Source organism: Camellia sinensis, chromosome 8, assembly GCF_055761805.1.
Source record: "Camellia sinensis isolate YWXY chromosome 8, ASM5576180v1, whole genome shotgun sequence".
Lineage (NCBI taxonomy): Eukaryota > Viridiplantae > Streptophyta > Magnoliopsida > Ericales > Theaceae > Camellia > Camellia sinensis.
This window is the reverse complement of record NC_138968.1, coordinates 63,808,055-63,833,492: the sequence shown is the minus strand read 5'-3', so window position 1 is coordinate 63,833,492 and position 25,438 is coordinate 63,808,055. Positions and strand designations below refer to the sequence as shown.

At 37.3% G+C, this 25,438-nt stretch overlaps 1 pseudogene across 1 annotated transcript; it reads right to left on the bottom strand.

Annotated features, from left to right (window-relative positions):
- Positions 1-214: 214 nt before the first annotated feature.
- Positions 215-15,068, bottom strand: LOC114293427 (uncharacterized; annotated as a pseudogene). The gene is made up of 8 exons (XR_014339142.1): positions 13,550-15,068; positions 13,133-13,359; positions 12,720-13,052; positions 4,754-5,000; positions 2,194-2,322; positions 1,835-2,050; positions 1,446-1,569; positions 215-471 (listed from the first exon to the last, which is right to left on the bottom strand). The product of XR_014339142.1 is annotated as an uncharacterized LOC114293427 (transcript).
- Positions 15,069-25,438: the final 10,370 nt, after the last annotated feature.

The following is a 25,438-nucleotide window of genomic DNA, read 5'->3' as shown; positions in this document are numbered from 1 at the left end:
CCAATCACACTGCAACAAATTCGCAACCAAAAAAAAGAAAAAAACTATAATCAAATCTGATAAGAGGTAGGTTATACGTCTAGGATTAAGAATCTAGTTGGACAAGAGATAGAATGAGATCATGAGGAACCTGAGGAGATTTCTACAAGAGATTTTTTGGGGCAACCCACACAATTTTTTTGTGCATTATCAGTCTCTCAAAATTTGGTTTTGGTCAGCACGGGGAAGGGCTTTAAAATGGGTAATTGATAGGTTCAGACTGCATGGCCCTCTGAATGAGTTCTATCTGCTCCTTGGCATGATTCTGATAAAACCCAGTGGCCGTGGCAGCAGATGGGGCGCGGCCAACATATTTGATATCATCCGTACCACCCCCGCCCAGTGCTTTCATTGCAGTGCTAAGGCGCGGTGTTATGTAATGATATAAACCCATGTTCATTGGCTCTTCCTGGCACCAAACAATCTCTGCATCTGAAAGAATCACAACAAAAAAAAGAGTAACTTAACCACATGATTTTGGAAGGACCACAGCACTACTCAAGAAAGATGAATTAAACTTCGGGTCAATATTACTATGTCTGTAGCAACTAAAACTGTTAAAAAGTATAACTTTTTCCAAGTCCAAAAAACAACAGTTGGGAAAATTTACACATTCCACAAATCTTTCCATGGCTCTTAGTGTAGAGTTTAGAGTTAATAGACCACTTTTTGTGTGTGTGTATATATTTCTACTAGAAATGGCCCGAGTTTGCTTTGGCATCAAAATAGACAAATAACATATTCCGTCAATGGATAAATTACACAAATGGTCCCTAAAGTATAGCGCACATTTCATGTTGATCCCTAATTAATTTATATCAATTGCATCCCTAAATTTCACACATTGATAAAGTATACCCCAACTGTCATCTAGAAAACATATGAAAAATGTTTTTGTCAGCTTCACATCAACTATTTTGAGAGCGTTGCAATAAATTTATTTCATTTCCCACCTTGATAAACTGCAAGATTAACATGTCTTTGATGTCTTTCAATATTTGATAAGAGGCTGACATAAACATATGATGCCAAAACAAAAATTGCGATGCCAAGCAAAATGAAACTTATTTATTATAATGTCCAGCATGGATGAATGGTTCCTTGACATTGTGAATGTATGTGCAAGGAATGAAAAACAAGTTTTGGTGCTCTGGAAAGAGTGGCTTCACTTTAATTAATGGAGTAAGACAAAGTAGCGTCCTTATTCCAGTAACAGAAACTTCTAATCTATTTAGATCAGACATATATATCTAAAATAAAATTTTGGTGCTTTTTTTACTAGAACTTTTAATCGGCTTTTAGCTTCTTTTTTTTTTTCTCTTTTTTTTTATTTATTTACCGAAAGCCAAGACTAAAAGCTAGTAAAAAAGATAATCCAAACAAGAGTTCAAGTTTGGAACACATACTTGGATATCGCTTCAGCTCACGCTGGATGAGGTCATACGGGAAGGGACAAAGCTGTTCCACCCTGCATATTGCAATGTCCTTGCCGCTGACTTTCTTCCTTTCCTCATCGAGCTCGTAATAAACCTGAAAAACAATATGCAAGAATGATTCAAAAGGATATTCGTATCAACAAAAGAATCTACAGAAATCAACCACATAAAATAAAAATACACAATCTTGATGTCCACAATTCAATAAAATAGATAATCTCTTGATCCCACAATTTATCTGTGAAACTTCTTGCATAGTGTGCATGAACACACGTCCACATGAAAGTTTTTGAAAAAAAAAGTAAATAAATAAAAAACAACAACAACAACAACAATGAAAAGTATGCAATAGAACACACCTTTCCAGAACAAAGAACCAGACGTCTGATACCCTCCTCAAGATCTGAATGGCTGTTCTGGTCCTTTATAAGTCGCTTAAATTTGGTCCCCTGTTTGTCAAATCCTGGGTGGCATTCACTATCATCAAATTCAGATAGATTTGGTTTGCAGTCCTTGTGTCGAAGCAAGTTCTTTGGAGACATCACAATAAGAGGTTTACGGAATTCCCTGTGTTACTGGGAAATAAAGGCATAATATATAAGAAAAAGGAGAAAGTCACGTACAAGAAAGAATGCATTAGAAATAGAAAGTAAAATAAAAAATAAAAAAATTGTCAACAAGTTGAAGAAATTTGTAAGTAAAATAACTGCACTATCACTTGACGCCGCAGAACATGGAAATAGTTTGCAGGAGTTGTCACATTCACAATTTGCCAATTGCATTCTTGGATCTGCTTCCCAAGTGTTGGATCCATCTCTAGTATAATATAAGGATTATCATCACTCATCTGCCATAAAATTTTATGAAGATTTGTTACTGCAATAAGATTGAAATCAAAATAAAATCAAGCAACGAATGGTATACTTAGACAAGAATCAGGGACAAGGATCCTCAAAAGATGGGTAATTAAAACCACACTTGCACCATATAGCCAGGCAGGTCATTCAGTGATCTCCAGGAATTGGATGAGATGTTAATAGGTATCAGTTGAGTCCTCAGTATAAGTACACCCAACCCTAATCAAAGACACTAGGGTTCGAAGTAGGGGTGGGGGAGGAATGGACAAAGGGGGTCCTAGCAGGGGTGACCACCACCCCAAAGTTTTGAAAAAACTCCTCACAAATAGTAGTATTAGTTATGAATATTTTTATGAATTATATAGGCTAGCCCCTCCAAGACTTTTTTGAGAAATTTAATACCGTGCCCCCATGATTTGTTCAACTCGGTCTGCATTTTCAAGTTTCAATCTTCACTCTTTAGCTCCAAGTATGTTTCCCTCTCTGCTTTTGTTTTGATTCTACCTCTTTTTTTCATGTTCTTTTGTCTTTGTATTTTCCTCGTCTTTTTCTTTGTTTCAATTCTCCTCTTCAACTCAATCTCCATATCTATTTCAAATTTTCTTCTATTTTTAGTTCTATCTTCCGCTTTCTATTTTAGTTCTCTTTTTGTCTTCTTCTTATGTTTTGACATCTCACATTCGGTGGAGGTTGTGCTCTTCATCAAAGAGATCACATTACCATTTCGCATTATTTTTGAGTTCATATTTTTATAGTTACATGTGATACTCAATTACAAGAATTAACCCACAGATTTAAGGAGGATGCGATGGAATCGTTTGTTCTTGGTTATGATTTAGATCCTAGGGATAGTTATAGGTATTTCAAAATTGAAGATAATTGCAAAGCTTGACAATAAATTAAGTTTGCATTTGAAATTTCAATTCCAGTACTATGAGATTGACATAAAGTTATAAATAATTTTTTTAAGTTGTGCTAAGAGTTTGTGAAAACAAGAAAGTTGACAATTTATCCACTTGTGATAGATTGATTCGTCTTGTTTTAACATTACTTGTTTCTATGGCAACAACAAAATGTACAACTTCAGTAATAAAAATTGTCAAGACTAGACTTCACAACACAAATTTTTTTTGTCAGATATACGTTTGCCCCCTAGGTTAGAATCATGCGTTTGTCCTTGAGTGGGAATCATGTTGTATTGGGTTGTATTTATGTTGTGTCATTGCGGTTCATGTTAGAATTACCTCTACACTAACTTAACTTATTTATTATTTCGTGTTATCGTGCAATGTCATTTTTAGTCTGTCTATCATGTCAAAACATTTCACCCAAATTTAATATTTTTCTCCATAAGTTAAATTTAATCAAACTAATCTTTACGGGATGAAGTTATTCAGAAAAATATTTTATTTCAACTCAATTCCATTTGCCTAATTTGGAAAAACTATATCTTATTACATTTTTTTTACTAAGATTAATTCTAAAACAGTAGACAACAAATACATTATTTTCAATTAAAAGAAAGAATATTACTACTACCTTAAAATTATATATTTTACATACTTTCTAATCAACTCGATGGAGTTACATAAGGGACTCAAAAATGTGATGACACCTCTTAGTGGAAATAACATTAAAATGTATAACTAACTCTTCATTAAATCGGTTGTTTGTGTCAACTTTGTGTTATGTGCGTTCGACACTAACTTGACCCATTTAATATTCATGTTATCGGGTCGTGTCATTTATGTGTCGGAAAATGGCCAACCTTTTTTTTTTTTTTTGATAACCGGGTGTTCGGGCTAGCTTACGCGCATCTCGACTAATCCCAAGGGACCAATCCCACTACCCGCTTGCGGGGACCCCATTTAAAGCCAGAGCAAACACTCTACATGGATTAGCCCCAAGAAAATTATAACAGTTATTGAGTATTGAGACCTAGAGGGAGCACACCCCCAGGCCCCAAGTTATGGCCAACCTTAACATGTTGACTTCATGTACTGCTCGAGTCATGTTATCGTGTCATGTCTAAAATTCCCAACCTTAGTTTTGAGGGAGGGTGAGGTGGATAAATAGAGAGAAAAGCTTATGTAGGGACCAGAACATGGTGGCATAACAGAACAGATTTAATCGCGCGCGCGCGGGGGGGGGGGGAACTTCATGTACAGTTCGAGTCATATTATCGTGTCATGTCTAAAATTCCCAACCTTAGTTTTGAGGGAGGGTGAGGTGGATAAATAGAGAGAAAAGCTTATGTAGGGACTAGAACATGGTGGCATAACATAACAGATTTAATCGCAGCCCCCATTGGATGGGGGTCTTGGAGGGATAGACTAGGTGCAAAGATAACTTTTGACATAATATGCACAAAATGGGAACATATTAATGAATACTAAACAATGAACATTAACAATGTAATACCTGAAGGAAACGCTCCAACTGTGCACTTGAATGTTCAGGGCCTTGGCCATGATAACCGTGTGGTAGCAGGAGAACAAGCCCAGTTTGGCGCAACCAATTTGCCTTCCCACTGCTCAAAAACTGATCGAACATCACCTGAGCTCCATTAGCAAAATCACCAAATTGGGCTTCCCATATTACCAATGCATTTGGATTTTCCATTGAATAACCCAATTCGAATCCCGCAACACCAAACTCAGAAAGAGAGCTGGAAGGGGGGGGGAAAACAGCTCTTAAATAGGGGTGTACACATTGTCAAAGAAGCACCAATATTACAAGAACCACTGCACAATGACTATCCTTAAATAGGAAATAATGTTCTCTATCGCAACATACTAGAGCATAGAAGAGATCGGGATCGGCCCTGAGTTTTATGGGTGCCCTAGGCAATCTAAGAGGGGGCCCTTTCACATATTTACCTGAAACAATAATTTGAGAGAGTGATAGAGGATAGAGAGAGAGAGAAAGAGCTACTGAAGTATTCAGTTGTTGTGTGTATTAACAAGGGGATTTACACTCTCTTTTATAGAGAGAAAAAAAGCTACATAGGGTGCCACCAATTTGCACCGAAAGAAGAAAGTAAATGGGAACATTCATTATGCCTAACACTAAGAATAAACTATCATATTCTAATAGCACTAACCTGCACTAACATGCACTAACCTGTATACAATAATAAACTAACACTATACTAACACTAACATGATACAATAATAAACTAACATCCCCCCGCAAACTCAAGGAGGGAAAGCATCAACCAAGTTGAGTTTGGAAACAAGATCATGAAAGCGGCCAGGAGGATGAGCTTTAGTGAAGATATCAGCGGGTTGATCGACTGAGGCAATAGGAAGAAGATGAACAGTTCCACAGGTGACATGCTGGCGAATAAAATGACAATCAATCTCAATATGTTTGGTGCGATCATGAAAAACATCATTGTGAGCAATCTGAATGGCACTCTGATTGTCACAGTAGAGAGGGGTAGGAGCAGAGGAAGAAACACCCATATCAGCAAGGAGCCAGCGAAGCCAGAGAAGTTCCTGAGTAGTATCAGCAAGAGCTCGGTATTCAGCTTCGGTGCTAGAGCGGGCAGTGAGTGATTGTTTTTTGCTACGCCAAGCAAGAAGAGAATCCCCTAAGAAGAAACAAAATCCCATGGTGGAGCGTCGATCCGTAGGATCCCCAGCCCAATCAGCATCGGAAAAGGCACGTAGGTCAAGAGAGGAAGAAGCCGAGAAGTGAAGACCATGGAACATAGTGCCTTTGAGGTAGCGAAGGATACGGAGTAGAGCTGTATAGTGGGGAGTGCGAGGAGCCGACATGTACTGACTGACAATGTGAACAGCATAGGCAATGTCAGGACGAGTGACTGTGAGATAGACAAGACTGCCGACAAGCTGGCGATAAAGAGTAGCATCAGAGAGAAGAGTCCCATCGAGAGGAGTGAGACGAATCTGAGGATCAACCGGAGTAGAGGCAGTTTTGCAATCAGTAAGACCAGCTCGAGCCAGAAGATCGGATGCATATTTGGCCTGGGACAAATAGGAACCAGTAGAATCATGAGAGACTTCAAGGCCTAAGAAGTAGTTAAGAGTACCAAGGTCCTTCATCTCAAACTGTTGGTGGAGAAATTGTTTGAGGTGGAGAATACCAGCTTTATCATCACCAGTGATAATCATATCATCCACATACAGAAGAAGAAGAGTAGTACCATGAGAAGTAGTCCGTATAAAAAGAGCAGAGTCATAGGAGCTAGAGGTGAATCCGAAGTCATGAATGGTAGAACTGAACTTAGCAAACCAAGCACGAGGCGCTTGCTTGAGGCCATAAAGAGCACGCTGTAGTTTGCAAACCTGATGAGGTTGAAAAGTGGACCCAGGTGGAGGTTGCATGTAGACCTCTTCAAGAAGATGACCATTGAGGAAAGCATTTTTGACATCCATCTGAAAGAGCCCCCAGTGGCGAGCAGTAGCAACAGCAAGTAAACTGCGAACAGAGGTAAGCCGAGCAACAGGAGAGAATGTCTCCTCATAATCAATGCCATATTCTTGGTTGAAACCCTTGGCAACAAGACGAGCTTTGTAGCGTTCAATAGAGCCATCAGAATGTGTTTTGATTTTGTAAACCCATTTGCAGCCAATCGCAGTCTTGCCAGGAGGAAGATCAACTAGATCCCAAGTATGAGCTTTGTCCAAGGCATGGAGTTCATCAGTCATAGCTTGCTGCCAAAGAGGATTAGTACAAGCCTCACGATAGGAGGTAGGTTCATAAGTAGAGAAGGCAGCAGATCCAACAATATAATCACGAAGATGGATAGGAGGTTGAGTTACCCGGCGTGGTCGACCCGTAGGAGGATCGGTGGGAGGAAGAGTCGGTGGAGAAGGAGGTGTGGCAACAAGAGGTAGACCTTCAGGTAGAGCAGGCTGGACAGGATCAGGGGTGAGCAAGGGCGTCTCGATGGAGGAGGAACCTGTATCAAAATCAGCAGAGAAAAGATCGATGGAAGGATTAGTAAACAGGGCAGTAGTGGAAAGTCCGGGTAAGTGAAAGGAGGATAGCGAGGAAAACATCTGGTGTTCCCAGAAAACGACATGGCGGGAGATACGAAGACGTTTAGAGAGAGGATCCCAACAGCGAAAGCCTTTATGTTCAATGCCATATCCAAGAAAGCAACAAAGACGAGAGCGAGGTTCAAGCTTGGTGTGTTCATGGGATTGAAGTAGAACAAAACAAGCAGAGCCAAAAACCCGGAGATTGGCGTAAGGAGGGGGAGTGCCATGCAGACGTTCAAAGGGAGTTTGATTATGGATGACAGGGGTAGGAGCACAGTTGATAGTGTAAACAGCAGTGAGGGCAGCTTCTCCCCAAAAGTTTTCAGGACAGGAAGAAGAGAGAAGGAGAGCGCGAGTAGTGTCAAGAATATGCCTATGTTTCCGTTCAGCGCGGCCATTTTGCTGGGACGTGCCAGCACAGGAACGATGAGGCAGTGTACCATGATGCTGAAGAAAGGAAAGGAAATCTGAATCCCGATATTCCATAGCATTGTCAGAGCGAAAAATTTTGATGGTTTTGGAGAATTGGGTGTGAACCATTTGTGCAAATCGATAATAAATGTGTTTAAGTTCAGACCTATTTTTCATGAGAAAAAGCCAAGTAAACCGGGAAAAATCATCAATAAAAACAACAAAATAGCGGGATCCCCCCATAGTAGTAGTAGGGGAGGGCCCCCAAATATCCGAATGTATAAGATCAAAAGGGGCAAGAGAAACAGAAGTACTCTTATTAAATGATAAAGCAGGTTGTTTGGCAAGTTGACAGGGTATACAATCGAAATTATCGGGGATGACATGACCCAACTGTCCACTAGAAACCAAAGACCTTAAACGAGTAACAGAAATATGCCCTAAGCGACAATGCCAAAGATGAAAGGGAGATAATAAGGAAGTAGATGCAGGGGCAGCAATCTGAGGAGAGGCAGGAACATGAAGGTGAATGAGTTCATAGAGACGTCCACGCTTACGGCCGATCCCAATAGTCTGCCCCGTCTGAGGGTCCTGTACCAAACAATCAGTAGCAGAAAAGGTGACAGTTAGACCAAGTTCACATAATTGACCAATGGAAAGAAGATTTAAGGTAAGAGCAGGAATATGATAAACGTGAGGTAGAGATAAAGAAGAGGTGGAAACAGTACCAACATGACGAACAGACATGAGGGAACCATCAGCAGTATGTATTGAGGGAATATGAGGAGATGAAGATAAGGAAGAAAAAATAGTAGAACTGGAGGTCATATGATTACAACAGGCAGAGTCAAAATACCAAGAGGAGTTACCTGGGATTACAGACAAAGCAGTAGGAGGAGGTGTACCAGATGAGGAGAGAAGTTGTTTGAGCATGGCCTCGACATCCGTTGGAGAAAAGTGAGGGGTAGAAGGAGCAGGTGACTCAGAGAACCCTGCAGAGGGGGCAGTGTCAGTGTGATGAGACTGATTCCCAGAAGCAGCAGCAGCAGTGTGATAAGACTGATTTCCGGAAGCAGAAGTAGCAGTGTGATGAGACTGGTTGCCGGAACGATGAAAACTTCCCCGGGAAGAGCCACCGCGAGAGGAGTGGCTATTGGAGGATGAGCGGGATGGATTGCGAAAACAATCCTGTTGCAGATGACCAGGACCAAGTTTGTTGCAGTAGCGGCAGGATCTGACGGGGCAATTGACCAGGAGATGGGTTGAAGGAAGGCCCCGATTCTGACAATAGAGGCAAGCAGTTGTCCGCTGGGTAAATGATGGCCGGGACGGAGGAGTGGCAAGAACAGAGTCCACATGATGAGTTTGAAGAGTACCTAGACGAGTCTCCTCTGATAGCAACTCAGAAATGGCTTGTTCAAGAGTGGGCAAGGGATGGCGATGAAGCAGAGAGGCACGTACGGGCTCAAACGAGGGGGTAAGAGCCATGAGAAATTGCACCAACCTTTGCTGGTTGCGATGGTTAGTAAATAAAACTGCATCTTCGGGGTCATGCCAGGTTGGTTCTGAAAGAGCAAGCTGATCCCAAACAGAGTATATTTGAGAAAGGAAGTCATTAATGGACTGAGTGGATTCTTGGCGCATGCGGTGAAGTTGGTTCTGAAGTTGATACTGATGGGCAAGACCAGTAGTCTGATATCGTTCTTTCAAAAAATCCCAGATGTCTTTCGCAGGAGTAGTTACAGAGTCAAGCTGAAAGCGGCCAAATTGAAGACTGATAGAGGTAACAGAAGTATTACGAAACCAGGTAATGATTTGGTAATTCTTACTGTCCCATTCCTCAAGTCGGTCTTCATATGTAGCAGTATGAACAGGAGTTTCAGTAGTGGCACTGTCTTTGACTGGTTTAGTCACATCCCCGGTGACAATTCGCCAGAGCTTCTTGCCTTTAAGAAAGGAAGACATGGCTTGGGCCCACAGAACATAGTTTGAACCATTCAGAATAACGGAAATGGGATGGGAGGTATCAAGACGATCCATAATACTAGTTAAGTAGGATTAAAGCAATAGGAAGAGACCTGTAGGAGCAAAATTTGGTAAAACAGAGTGTACCAGTGAGTCCGGAAGGTCGAAAATAGCCAGAAAAGGCTGCTGGACAGAGATGATGTCAGCGATGATGTCAGCGGCGCACGTTAGCAGAGTGCAGGGAGGAGCACGTTAGCAGGAAGGCGGCGGCGCACGGTAGCAAACAGGCGCAGGCGCGGCGCACAATAGCCGTTTTGGCGCACGCGGGTGCAATGTAGTGAAGCGGCGCACGAAAGGCGCACAATAGCAGGCGCGGCGTACGGGAGTGGCAGGGCTGACGTCAGCCGCGGTTGTGTGGGCGCGTGGAGGCGCGTGGCGGAGGTGAGTAGTAACAGATGGCGCGTGCGGGCGCGTGTGAGAGTGGTGGCGGAGCTGGTGACGCGCAGAAGGTAAAGGCGGCGCGTGTGGGCGCGTGGAGGGTGTTCTGAGAACGGGCTAGGTGCCGTTGGAATCGTGAGAAAATTCCGAGCGATTTGATGTATGCCACTGTGTACGGGACTAAACACCAAAATCGAAAATTGCCAGAAATGTAACTCTGGGCTCTGATACCATGAAACAATAATTTGAGAGAGTGATAGAGGATAGAGAGAGAGAGAAAGAGCTACTGAAGTATTCAGTTGTTGTGTGTATTAACAAGGGGATTTACACTCTCTTTTATAGAGAGAAAAAAAGCTACATAGGGTGCCACCAATTTGCACCGAAAGAAGAAAGTAAATGGGAACATTCATTATGCCTAACACTAAGAATAAACTATCATATTCTAATAGCACTAACCTGCACTAACATGCACTAACCTGTATACAATAATAAACTAACACTATACTAACACTAACATGATACAATAATAAACTAACATTACCAAAGAAAAAAAAATTTAAGTAAACCATTTGCTTATATCTGGAACTATACTTTCATTTGCTAGTATCTACACAGTTTTCTTGGATTATTTTTTCTACTTTTTGCTTCTCTTTTCTTTTCTTATATTCAGAACTATACTTCCTAGTGAACATAATTATATAATCAACAATTTACAGAAATTCAATCCACAGAAATAGGGAGCAAAAGTTGGACAACCAATCAATCCAACAAAAGATGAAAGAAGCTAATCTGACACTGCAAAGAAACAAATTTGTCACGAAATAGATGCTGAAAAATGATGCTTTAGAAACAATAATATCGTATCAGAATAATGAAAACTAAGAAACTTATTTTTGCTATTTTCTGGTCCATATTAGAAAATAATCAACATCATGTTGCCGAACCAATATCATTATTTCGAAATTCCAGACAGAAATTTGGGCCCTTTAGCTCATTTAAGTTTTCTGAAGTTAGATTAGGCCTGAATGTATTTGGGTCTTATTTGGAATTTTCTATTGCTATTTCGGATTTATCAATTTGGGGAGCTGGGCTTTCAAGATATCGAATATCTTATAGATAAAGAACCTCTTCTTGTCACACACTTCTACAAAATCAATAGAATTAGGGTATGACTGAAGGACATCCATTCAAGAGGATGAAATGTAATATCGCAACTTGTTATCTAAAAGAAGACTATAACTTTTGGTTGAAAGCTCAAACCAGACAACAGTTTGGCACATCAATTTAAATAATAAGACGTGTGTCGGAAATATTAAAGTGTTTCCAAGTCTAAAAATATTAAACAATAATAATAACAGGACATGTTTGGATATGTTCAACATGTGTCAAAAAGTGTCCAATGAGAGTTTCGGAGTGTCCAACAAGTGTCAGTGTCTAAAACGTGTTGGACATGGTTACACTGCCTTCTTAGAATTGTATGTGGCTCTTAGGCTAAGTGTCTACAGTCTACTAAATTGAAGAAACAAATTTTGCATCACAAGAAAGAGACACCCCTTGGAGAAGTTTGATGAGAAAGGCACCCAATATTACAGATGAAGCAAACGCATGAATGGACTGGCATACTATGTGCATTTAGAAAAAACACAGACACAGTCTCCTAGATATCATTTTATCAACCTTAAACACAATGAAGATTCTCTATTTAATGACTAAAAAGGAATTGGAACAGTGGTATCCAAAGACGAAAAAATCCCAGACAACATTGAAATTTTTGTATGAACGTCATAAATAATTACAAGACATCAACCAGAGAACTAATTCAATATTAAATTTAAGCCTTTAAAAAAAATATAAAAAAAAAAAACAAAACAAAACAAAACTGCAAAGTGCTCTTATAATTATCAACATTTGAGCATGAAGGAATGATGAAGGGAGAAGGGGGGACGAGACAATATGGGTTTGCAGCATACAAGAAGTGCATCATAGCTGCAAGCTGATGGACTATGCATCATGACTATCTCTTTCAAACAATACGTTGTGGGACGAGACAATATGGGTTTGCGGTGTACAAGAAGTGCATTATACCTGCGACTGATTAGCTGATGGCCAATGCATCATGACTATCTCTTTCAAACAATACGTTGTGGATTTAGCAATCAAAGAGAACTCATCTCTGGCAATTTAACATAATAAGAGGAGACACAAAATGTAAAATTAGTCTTGACTTCAGGACTGCCAGAACATCATAAAATAACTTGACTTTTGAGTGACAAAAAGCAATTATAGAGGATGCACAGACACAGCACACAGATTCAAAGGGTGACCTAAAGATATATAAGATATTTCATCCAACTTGAACATTAGGTCCATGTCGCAGCCTTTATTTATTTATCATCTTACTCACCCAAATGATGATTATATAGAGAATTGCAATAACACATGATACATTTGATTGTTACCAACTACAATGCTTTCATCCAAACAAAGATGCATAGTAGATCTCAAACAACACAAAAAGAAAAGAAAAATAGAGGATAGGGAAGAAATGATATTGACCTTACCTGTTGCTTACGGTGAACATCTCCTCATCTTGGTTCATGATAACATGGTCTAAAGGACAATACTTCTCCCCAGTTTCCTGATCATGAAGTACAGCATGCCTGTGACTAAAAGTTCCTCTCTCAACATCGTGACCACTCAGCCTAACATGATTTCCTTCTCCGAGCAATGTAGCAAAAACAAGTGCTTCGGCAAGTGCCCAGTCAATGCCCTCCCCTGTTTCAATCATCCATGCACATTCTGAAATAATCTTCTTGACCGCTCTATGAGGATTAAAATTATCCGGAAGGGCCGTGATTGCTTTGCCAACATTCTTCAAAATCTCTGGCTTGACTCTGCTGAACAGAATAAAATTTTGAGCCAAAAAAATAAGAGTTACAGAGGAAGTGAAAACAGACAAACACAGACAACATACCCAGTGTTTCGGACTCGTGAAATCTGTTCTGGAGACTTGAATCCCAACCAATAAGCAGAAAGCCAGTCCCTTCTTTTAGGGACATAATCTTTGCTGGCCAAGAATTCTTCATTAAGTATTGAATTGACCTTTTTATGAATCTTATCTATGTCTTCCTTCGTCAACTCACCAGATTCTAAAAGTTTTTTTTCATAAATCTCGAGTGCTGAGGGGTGATTCCGGATGACCTATCAGCACCCATTCCACATCACAAATATGAAAAAAAAAAAAAATTACTCACTAAATTCAAATAGATGTTAATAATAGATGTAGTGTCATAACCAGAAACAAATCCGAAAGTAACAAAAATTAAGCTTGCAACCCCAATTCTAACAAGAGCGGTAAGGTCTAGAAAACTAAATATATAATAAGGCTAACCTTGTGCATATGTGGCTGTGTGAAAGACGGCTCATCCATCTCATTGTGCCCAAATCTACGATAACACACTACATCAACCACAACATCTGAATGGAAAGTCTGGCGCCACTCTGCCGCCAGTTCACAAACATGAACAACTGCCTCCAAATCATCTCCGTTGACGTGAAAGATCTTGGATCTGTAGTGAAGGCAACTTGATTGTTCACCACAATGTGTATAGTTCCCCCAGTAGTGTAATTTGGAAGTGCCCTAAGATGAAGGGTCTCATATACTACACCTTGTCCAGCAAAACTGCCATCCCCATGAATTAAAACACCCACGTTCTTTGTCCTATCCGCACCATGAGAGTAATACTGTTTGGCTCTAGTTTTCCCAACAGCCACCGGATATACAGCTTCCAAGTGGCTTGGGTTTGCGACCAAAGACAAGTGAATTCTCTTCCCACCCCTAGTTGGCCGATCATGAGAAGTTCCTAGGTGATACTTGACATCACTGGTTCCTGTGTAAAGCCCAACTTCATCTATAGGCCTCGTGCCACTGCTAAACTCACTAAAGATCTGTCGTAATGGTTTCCGAACAACATTACCCAAAACATTCAGTCTTCCTCTATGGGACATTCCAATAACAATGCTCTCAACCCCACGATCTGCTGCCCTGTCAAACATCTCCTTCATGCCTGGAATTAAAGTCTCACCGCCTTCAAGACCAAACCTCTTTGCTGCTGTCCACTTTGTGGCCAAGAAATTCTCAAACTGCGTGCTCCATGCGAGCCGGTCAAGCGTAACCACACGACGCTCCCGATTGTATTGCATTGGTGTTGGGGTCTCAATCTTGTCTCTCAACCAGTTACATTTGTCACGATCAGCAATGTCCATGTATTCGTAACCAATGGTCCCGCAATAAGCCTGCTCAAGCCGGGCCAATATTTCTCAGAGTGTTTGCACAGGTCGGTTTTCAGACAAAATCCCAGACATCCTCCATACTCCAATAGAAATTCCTGATCAATATCAGCTTCTGTGAACCCATAAAGAGCAGGATCTAAGTCATCAGGAATTTCACGCTGCTCCCAACCCAACGTGTCCAATTTGGCTTTCATGTGACCATTAACCTGGTAAGCCCTCACAAGCAACAACAATCGCATGCTCTCTTGAATGGTTTGACCTGAAATTCCAGGCAATGTGGCATCCTTGCCAACAAAGTTTCTAAAGAAATTGTCCCATGATTCATCAACACTATTGGGATCTTCCACCCAAGTCCTCTGGAGGTCCTCTAGGTAGACGCTGCTAGTCCCATCTAAGAAGTTGTCACTTAACCTAGAGAGTGGCACAGGGCGAGGGACAGGTGCCGCTTGTGCCTTCAATTTGAAAACAGTTGTATGAAAATAACCATTTTGGACCCTGATGACCCGTGTTCTTGCAGCATAGAAACCACGCTGAGACAGAGTTCTCTTAATGGGAAGCTTCGTGATGCTAGACCCAGCTCTAAACCACCGCATTGCTGATTCTTTTTCCAACCCTTGCAACAAATACAGACTGGCAAAAATTTCAACTTCCTCAACCAAATTCAAAGTTCAAACCCAAATCCTAGTTATGTCTTTTTTCCTCCCCTAGTAATGAACTCTTACCTAAACAAACATTATAATTTTAAAAAAAAAAAAGATCAAAGTCAACAATAAAAATCTTCAATCATGATGCTGAACATTAAAAGGAAAACAAATTATGAACAAAGTTCGAACATTAATCACTTGCTTGATATCAGACTCTGCCAAATCCGATTGTCCCAAACCAAAAATAACAATCAAATGTTTCTAACCAATTAGATCAACAGTGGCAAACAATGTAGGATAAATCTTCATAACTAATATAAATGAACGCAATTTCTGACATTTGGTATGAGAGAATGAAAAATTTAACAGAAAACGTTTCCATGATCAACCAAAAACTAGTTTATTTGCATGAAAAATTTTATTTAAAAAAATAAATAAATAGGTAGAAAACTTTTGCAGACCAAACTCTTACCAATACCAACACACCCTTACCTCCGCCAATCTATAAAGGAAAATGATATACAAATCTTTCTTTTTCTTTTTTTTAAATGTGTTAAGAACATAATTGGTTGATAATTAGATAATATTTAATTATCAACCAATCATCTTCTAAACACATCACTTCTAAAAAGTGGGTCTAATCTTTAAGTGAATACCAATACTCACCTATAAATACCAACACAAACTCTACATTAACTACTAGCACATTAATTTTGAAAAATAGTTTTGAATTTTTTAAATAAAGAGGAGAATACTGGTTCAAAAAAAAAAAAAAAAAAAAGTGGAGAATACTTTAAATGATAAATAGACATGCGTATAAGAGTATGATAAACATCGATAAACACACAAGCATGCAGAGAGAGATGAATATGAAAGTTAGATGAAAAAAGTGCGGGAAGGGAGGCTTGTTGTTGGTGTATGTTTGAGAATCAGTACCACAAAGAAAAGCGAAATACATGAGAAAAATGCCCAAAATTGATGCGAAGCGGTAGTCATAATTAGGGGTGGGCAGCGGATATACCGATCCGTCAAAACCGACCGAACCAAACCGATCCGCTGCATTTTGGACGGATGCGTGATGACGAGCGGACGGTTGCGGATTGATTTTCTCCAATCCGCCAATTTGGCGGACGGATGGCGGATTTGAGGTTCTTTTGGCCGCAACCGAACCGCCAAACCGCGAGTACCCTTAGTAATTTATAAGATTTTATGTTTTCAATTTGTTTAAATATTTTGTTTGTGTTTTCAAATGAAAAAGAGTTCAAATATTCTGTTGAAAAAAAGTTTTCAACTTGAATATATTTTTTGAATTGAAAAAAGTAAACGTATTATTTATCTATATTTTTTAGTTTTTAAATCTAACTCTAAAAATAATAAATAGAAAATATGAAATATGCTAGTTGGTTTTAGTTTTCAAAACATATATAAATATAATAATACAGAGACATACAATCTCAACTATTGCTCTGTTCATGATTTTTGTGGTTTGAATTGTTTTTATATTTGAAGAACCACATATTATAATACTTTATGTGGATGAGGCATGCTGTGATTGTAATATGTGGATGAGACATGCAGTGATTGTGATATTCTAAAGTTTCAAACTTTCTTTCTTTGGATGGGGCATGCAATAATTGTAATACTTTTTTAAGTCATTGACTGTAATACTCTCTTTTTTTTTTTTTTTTTTTTTTTTGAGGAAGTGCACAAGTTGAACTATGTTGAAAATTTATAAAATTTCAAACCGCTAAACCGATTCGCATCCATCCGCCAAACCGCCAATCCGCTCAATCCGCATCCACCAGATTGGCGGACGAATGCGGATTGATTTTCTTCAATCCGCCAATCTGGCGGACGGATGGCGGATTGGAGGTTTCGTGGCCGCAACTGACCCGCGCCCACCCCTAGTCATAATCGAGGGACCATGATCGTCTGCAGTGTTAATTTGTGCAATCTGAGAAAGTATATATAACATTGCTCTATATTTCCTTCGAAAATACTGTCGACCCTAAATAATCTTTCAAATTTTCTACCAAAGCTCTCATATGTGTCTACACAAATTTATATGTGTGTGGGTCTTGCATCATGTGAGAAATTTAGTAAAAAATTTAATAGATTATTTGGGGTCTCTAAGGCCTCGTTTGGGAACAGGCTAATTTAGTAACTTTTTGACTATTTGGCTAAAAAGATAGGTAAAAAAAATTTGTATGTTTAGAATGACTTTTTAGCTAATTACGAAAAGATGTGCAAAAAGTAGAGAGAAATGAGAATTTTTGACTTTTTTGTATGAGTTGTTGGCTATTTGGCTAATTTAGTAACTTTTTGGCTAATTGGGTAAAAAAGTAAGTCTCCAAATGGGGCCTAAGGTGCTGTTTGTTTTTAGAGGTAGAATAGAGAGAATTCACAATGAAAAGATTCATAATGAGGGGATTGATAGTGAAGGAATTAAGTCAAATTGTGTTTGTTTTGATGATAGTTGTTAGTGTAAGGATTGTTAAATTATTTTCATATAAAATAAATATAAAATAATAAAACAAATACAAAAATACAAAAATATTAAACATCAATGTTTTAAAAAAAAGTCCAACATGTGAAAAATCTAAAAAACATAAAAGAAATAAAATAATTATTTTTACTTAACAAAAAATACAAAAAATTAAACATTAATGTTCAAAATAAAATAAAAATAAAAAAATTTCTAATCTGGCGAACTATTTTTCTAATATCAAGTCAAGAAGACCCATCCGAATCCTCTCCCCTAAGGAAATTCATAATCCCTTAGTGAGTCTTACCTCACTACCAATACCAATCCCCCCTCTAACTCTCCAAATAAAGAAGCCTAACATCCCTCATATTTCCTTCTTGTGTTTTGGGTACACGCACTTGCCTCCTTTGACATTTGTCAATAATATGACTTGTCTTGTAGCCAATGTCTTTAAAATTGGACCGGTAAGCGAATCGAAAAAAAAATTAGGTGAACGGGTCACTAGTTTAACTATTAGATTGAGCCGGAATCGAATTGTGACGTAATAAATATATTAAAATTATATTTAAATAAAAATATAAGTAATAAAATTACAAATTAAAAAAATTAAAATTATTAAATTATCTTAAATATGTCTCCTAATTTTTTTTATTGAAAAATATAATAATATATTTTAAAATATTATTAATTTTAATCTTGGAAGAGAAAATCAAATATTCAATATTCCCTCTATATGATTTTAATTCAAATAATTTGATTGAAAGAAGAGCAAAAATTTTGGAGGGATATCCAAATTTCAAGCCTCTCTCTAATACATTTGACTGAATCTCACATGGATTTCTTGAGTATTTTTGAATTTTTTTTTCTTATAGATAGATAGAGACTTTTACAATAATTTCAAACTCTTAATGGATTCCTCACAAGAGAAGACCCTTTAAAAAGAGTCTCCAATTAAAATTTTCTTATATTCTTATATTCTTATAATAAGAAAGAAAGAAAGAAGGAAGGAATAAAAATTAGAAGAAGTCAGAAAAAAAAAATCAAAATTTCTAGTTCAACAGTTGGTTTTCCCAGTTCTCTCTAAATAGGCCGATTTTTATATTCGAACGATTTAAAAGGCATATCCAGATCGAAACCCTGACCAGTTGACGGTTCAACTGGTCGAACCGACCGTTCCGGCTCGATTTTCAAAACCATGCTTGTAGCATTCATCAATATTATAACCAACAATATTGACCATGAAGCAAGTGAATAACATAAATTGAAAGAGTAACCATATGCCGATATTTAGAAGCAGATTATTTTGTTAATTTTTTGATTTTTATAAAAAAAATATCGAAAAATAGAAAGAATGATATGACAATTTATATTAATTTTTTAGCTAAAATTGAAAATTTTCAAACAAGACCTAAATTCAAGCAATAACTCACATACCACTAATTCATGGGGTGCCTATCGGTGCCTTCTTCTTTCTAGTGATCATATTCTAGTCAAATTATTATTTATTTTGGTAATTCTGTTTACACATCACTAATACTCTCAGTAGAGATCATTAATAAATTAAATTTATATTTCAATAATTTCCTTTAATGAAATGACCATTAAGGACAACATGAGATATATTCTACCCATTCAAAATTTTCATATTTGAAAACACAAAATATTTTTCACACACTATAATTCCTATCGAGTTTAAGGCTTTAACATATAATATTATATTTCTTCATCATCTTCACCATTAACATACACTTATGATATCATTCAATATCAATGAACTCACTCCATACTCTTCTCCATTATACTTAATTTTTTAAATTCAAAATATTATCACCTTCAAGATTTAGGATTTAGGAACATTAAAATCAATTAATTTTGAAGATTTCACATCGTGGATTGGTTTTGAGATAAACATTGAAAACGTTGATTTGAACATCAAAAAAAGTTAGTTTATGAATTAATTTTTTGGTTTTTTATTTATCTCGTTCGTATGTTGAGAATGTGAGTTTGTTCGCCGTGTTCGGATAACTAGAGTTGAACTTTTACACAATGTTAGATTATTGTTCAAAATATTAAGATTAACCAAATATTAAATATTCATACATAAAAAATTTAACATTTTAAGTTAGCTCAGTTAAAATAAATTAAACTATTATTCATTGTTCAGGTATAAATTTTTGAACACATTAAGTTTGTTCAACTTTGTATTTATGAACATGACCAATTTGATGAATTTGAAACGACGACAAGAGACGAGAGTTCAAGACTGACAATGAAAATCAATGCTGACGAAGATGGAGGTCAAATGAAACACTCCGCCGGTGATTTGAAACGATGAGAGGCTGAATGAAATCTCCACTGGTGATGGAGATTAAAACCGACTAAGATGGTCTCTGTTGATCTCTGTACTGAAGATTGTGGGGGGTTTTGTTGTGTGTAGTGGTGACGATAAAAAGTTTTTGGTGTGTAATAGTGTTTATTCAAATAGTTAGTGGTGTGTTAATATAGGATTAGTAATGGAAAGCTAAGATGTGAACTAAAATAATTTTTTTTTAAACCCTAAAAATTATTTTGTGTGTGTACTAAGTAATGATGTGTACTGTATAAATAGAATCACCTTTTATTTTATTTTTTGGAAATAACAAATCACCAAAAATTCATCTCCCCTAATTAAGGCTAAGTTTGACATCTTTAAAAAAAGTTAAAAAGTCACTATCCTATTTAAATCACATCACCTCTCTACCACATCACTTTAAACTCAATCCATATTAAACTCAATTCATATTTCATAAAAAGTTAAAAAATACGTTTATTTAGAACATTCCAAACAATCCCTAAATTAGGCCATCACTCCCTGAGGAATTACATTTTACCCAATTTAAGAGTCCACTGACAAAAGACTTTGGTCCTACGTCAAATATCTCGGACAAGGTGCTAAATTACGTCCACACCTCGACCAGTTATACTTCACCATGTGGCACCTCGACACTAAGCCTAGTCACATGGCAATGACGAGAATTATGTCCCCACGTTAATTATGAATCATAGAACAGCGAGATTTAAGCCAAACAATTGGCCCGTACACCAATTTTGATTATTATGTTCCTCCTCATTTTTTGTGATTATGTATTTAATTAATTTATGGAATGTAAGTTGAGTTAATTGCTGAGAATTCCACAGCATATATTGTGTGGTCTAAGATTTAACCCTTTTTTTTTGTGATAAGGATAAGTGTTGAAAAGTCATCAAAAAATTTGCTAGAAAAGCCATCAGAAAGTCGCCGGTGTCCAACAACTATAGCTAGTAGTGGTGAGGTGAATAAATAGGTGACATTGAATTGGTAAGTGACCCGTTTATATATAGGTGACATTTAGACAGATACTTGGACAAATAAGTTTTCTTTTGGACATATCAGTATCCTTTTAGCCCAAAAGATTTAAACTTAAGCCTATTGATCTAAACGTATTGTTGGTGATAATTACAAATAAAATACCAGAAAATACAAATAATAAAAATTACAATAATTATTGAAAGGGCTGAGGCGCGGGAAATTCGCTCTCTTTAAGGAGATTCAAGCCCTTTGCGGTTAGGTAAAGCCTCACACCAGTGCAGCAGAAAAAATCTTGACTTGTCCCCCCCAAGATACAACAGCCCGACTAAGTCGTATGGTTCACCAATACTGCATAATTGGTTGAACCCAAAGTTTTATCACATACACCCTTTTTTATTTGCCTGATAATCTCACATAATGCATAACAAAGCAACAAAACTACTTGTATCACCCAACATAGGAGATTAGCCCAATATATAAAATTGAAAACTTGTTAGGCAAGGTTCTTGGTGGATAAGTTAACTAGAGACTTGACCAAGACTTGGTGGACTTGAATGGTAATCAAACTTGGTAGAAAAGAAAAGAAAAACAACCTATAACACATTATAATATTAAAATACCTGCTAACATTCCCCCACCTATTTTAATATTATAGGTAACAAAACTGAGATTATTAGGCAAATAAGGATATTATGCATCATGGTAGGTGTGCTCTGCATTGAACCTCCATCAGTGAAACAATAATATCTACTCCAGAGCCAATAGTATGCTCAGCATTGAACTATGACTGCTTGAGGGAAATAAATAATTATTGCACACACATAATATTCCAGGTGTTCACATAAGCTTTAAAAGCTAGCACATTACGGCCTTGTGCGATCCCAGGATTCATAAGTGTGTTTGAGAATTAGCCCAAATCTCATAGGTAGTGGCCCCACTACCACACTCATATAGGTGAATTCTGTCAATGGTGCCCCTGTAACTATGACACCCCACTCAATAAGAGCTACAGAAATTCATTAAGAGTTTTTTTTTTTTTAATTACTCAACCTCTACAACGTTACAGGATAAATGCACTTACATCATAGGGATGGGTAAAAAGTAATTTAGTGCATTTCTCACGGCCATCATATGATTGTTTTTCTCATTGAACCCAGTTACAGGATCTCTGGTCCCTGGGTTGAGTATCCTCATACATGGTTCCTACTATATTCAATAGGCTTCAACCCCATCCCCCTCGATGTATTCCAGACTTTATCTCTTGCTAAGGCCTTAGTTAATGGATCTGCAAAATTATCACCAGATTTAATATAATCCGCATTTATGATGCCATTATTCATATAAGATCTCACAGTATGGTGTTTTCTTCTGATAGGTCTGGATTTACCGTTATAATAACGGTTATTAACTTGACCAATCGTTGCGGTGCTATCACAATGAATCAATATAGGTGGAATCGGTTTTTCCCATCAAGAGATTTCATTTAACAAATCTCTTAACCAATTTGCTTCTTCACTAGCTGTAGCTAAAGCAATAAGCTCAGCCTCCATTGTTAAATTAACAATAATGGTTTGTTTTTTCGATTTCCAACTTATAGCACCACCTCCCAATGTAAATAAGTAACCAGTGGTTGATAATGAATCACTTGACAAGGTATTCCAATCGGCATCACTGTAACCTTCAAGTACTGCAGGATACTTATTATAAAACAAGCCATATTTTATGGTACCAGATAAATATTTCATAATACGCTCAATAGCTAGCCAGTGATCACTGCCAGGCTTGCTAGTAAACCTGCTAAGTACTCCAACTACATAGGCAATGTCAGGTCTAGTACAGTCAGTCGCATAACGCAAGCTACCAATCATACTAGCATATTCCTTTTGATTAATTACATCCTCATCATTTTCAACAAGAAATAAACGCACATGAGGATCAAAAGGAGTAAGAACATGCTTGCAGTTATAAAAATTATATTTTCTCAAAATTTTCTCAACATAATGCGACTGATCAAGAAATGTACCATCACAGGTTTTGGTAATTTTTATTCCCAAAATATAATTAGCCTCACCAAGATCTTTTATATCAAAATGGCTACTAAGCATATTTTTAGTTTCCACGATAATATGCAAATTAGAGCCAAATATAAGTAAATCATCCACATAGAGGCTAATAATGACATATGAATTTTCTTTAGATTTATAGTAGATGCATTTATCACATTCATTCGTTTTATAGCCATTCTCAATCATGCAGGAATCAAATTTCTCATGCCATTGTTTAGGGGGCTATTTTAAGCCATATAAGGATTTAACTAGCTTGCACACTTTGCTTTATTGACCGGGTTCCACAAAACCCTCAGGTTGATCCATATAGATTTCTTCACCCAGGTCTCCATTTAAAAAGGCTGTTTTAACATCCATTTGATGAATCTTTAGATCATGAATTGCAGCCACTGCAATTAATAATCTAATGGATGTAACTCTAGTAACCGGAGAAAATGTATCAAAAAAGTCAAGATCTGCTTGTTGTTTAAAACCTTTTGCAACAAGCCTTACTTTATATTTATCAATAGTTCCATCCGGTTTAAGTTTTCTTCTCAAAACCCATTTACAGCCAATAGTTTTACAACTTGGTGATAAATCTACTAATACCTAAGTTTTATTGGATAATAATGATTCCATCTCATCATTTACTGCCTCGTTCCAAAAAACAGAGTCAGGAGATGCCAATGCTTCTTGTAAAGTTAATGGAGTTTCCTCCACATTAAAAACATGATAATCAGGGCCAAAATCTTTTTCTAATCTGGCTCTTTTACTCCTTCTAGGTTCAAAAACTACAGTATCTTGGTTTGTAAAAGAGGAGTGGAGAAACCGGTTTCAGATAAAATATTTTCTTGATAATTTTGACCCACACCATTTTTAGATTTAAAAGGAAAATTTTCTTCATGAAAAATTGCATCACCAAATTCAAAAATTATTTTGTTTTCAATATTAAAAAATCTATAGGCTGTATTATTTGTTGCATATCCACGAAAAGCACAAGTGGCAACTTTCACACCTAATTTAGGTCTTTTAGGATCCACAAGTCTAACAAAAGGTAGACAACCCCAAACCCTCAAATATCTCAAATTTGGTTTATGCCTTTTCCATAACTCAAAAGGTGTAACTTTTGTTTTTTTATGTGGCACTCTATTCATAACATAACATGCAGTTAAGATTGCTTCTCCCCACAAATTTGAAGGAGCACTTGCTTCAATTAGCATAGCATTTGTTAAATCAGTTAAAGTTCTATTTTTCCTTTCTGTTACACCATTAGATCCAGGTGAATATGGTGGAGTAGTTTCATGGATTATTCCCAAAGATAGAGCAAACGAGTTAAATCCAAAAGATTCATACTCCCGGCCTCTATCACTTCTATATCTTTTAATCTTTTTACCGAATTGATTTTCAACTTCAAGAAGGAATTCTTTAAATTTTTCAAAAGCATCACTTTTATTTTTCAACAAGTATACATAAGTGTATTTTGAAAAATCATCAATAAAAGTGATAAAATATCTATTTCCACCACGTGTTAAAATTCCTTCAAATTCACATAAATCGGTATGAATTAATTCTAACAATTCAGTATTTCTCACCACACTTTTATGAGGCCTTTTAGTTATTTTTGCTTGACTGCAAACTTCACATTTCTCAAACTTATTTGTTAGTCTGAGAATTAATCCTAAACTACTCATGACTCCCACATATCGGCTATTAATATGACACAGACGAGCATGCCAAAAATTCATAGAAGACAGCATGTAAACAGAAACATGTGCTTTCTTATTCTCAACATTTAATTTAAACATTCCATCACAGGTATACCCTTTCCCCACAAATATGCCTTTTTTAGCAATTACATATTGGTCAGATTCAATAGTCTGCTTGAAACCAGCTTTGTTGAGCAAATAACTTAACATTAAATTTTTTCTCATGGACGATATGTACAACACATCTTTTAAGACAAGCACACGTCCAGAGGTAAAATTCAGCTCAACATCCCCATACCCGAGCACCTTGGTTAAACTGGAGTCACCAAGCATAACAGTCATCTCCTCATTAAAAGGAGTGATATCTTTCAACCAATCTTTATCATAGCAAACATGCCTATTGGCACCAGAGTCTGCCCACCACCCTTCCACAGATTGAACCATAAAAATATCTATAATCATAGCCACAAATGGTTCCTCGGTAACATTAGCCTGTGGTCGAGACTGTTGTTTCCGAAATTTGCAAGTTCAAGCAATATGCCCACTTTTGCCACACACAAAACATGTCACATTTGTCAGATCTTGTGAAAGGGGGTTCTTGGTTCCATTTTTTTTGCCTCGGGTAATTTTTATTTTGTGGCCTTCCAGTATTTTTCCAAATTTTTTTAACTTGCTTGAAATGACTATTTTTATGAAATCGACCTTTAGGTAAAGTATTTCCAGAAGTTAAATTTACCTTTGTAGTGGAATGCTCTTGTGTCATAAGCGCATCTTGTCCT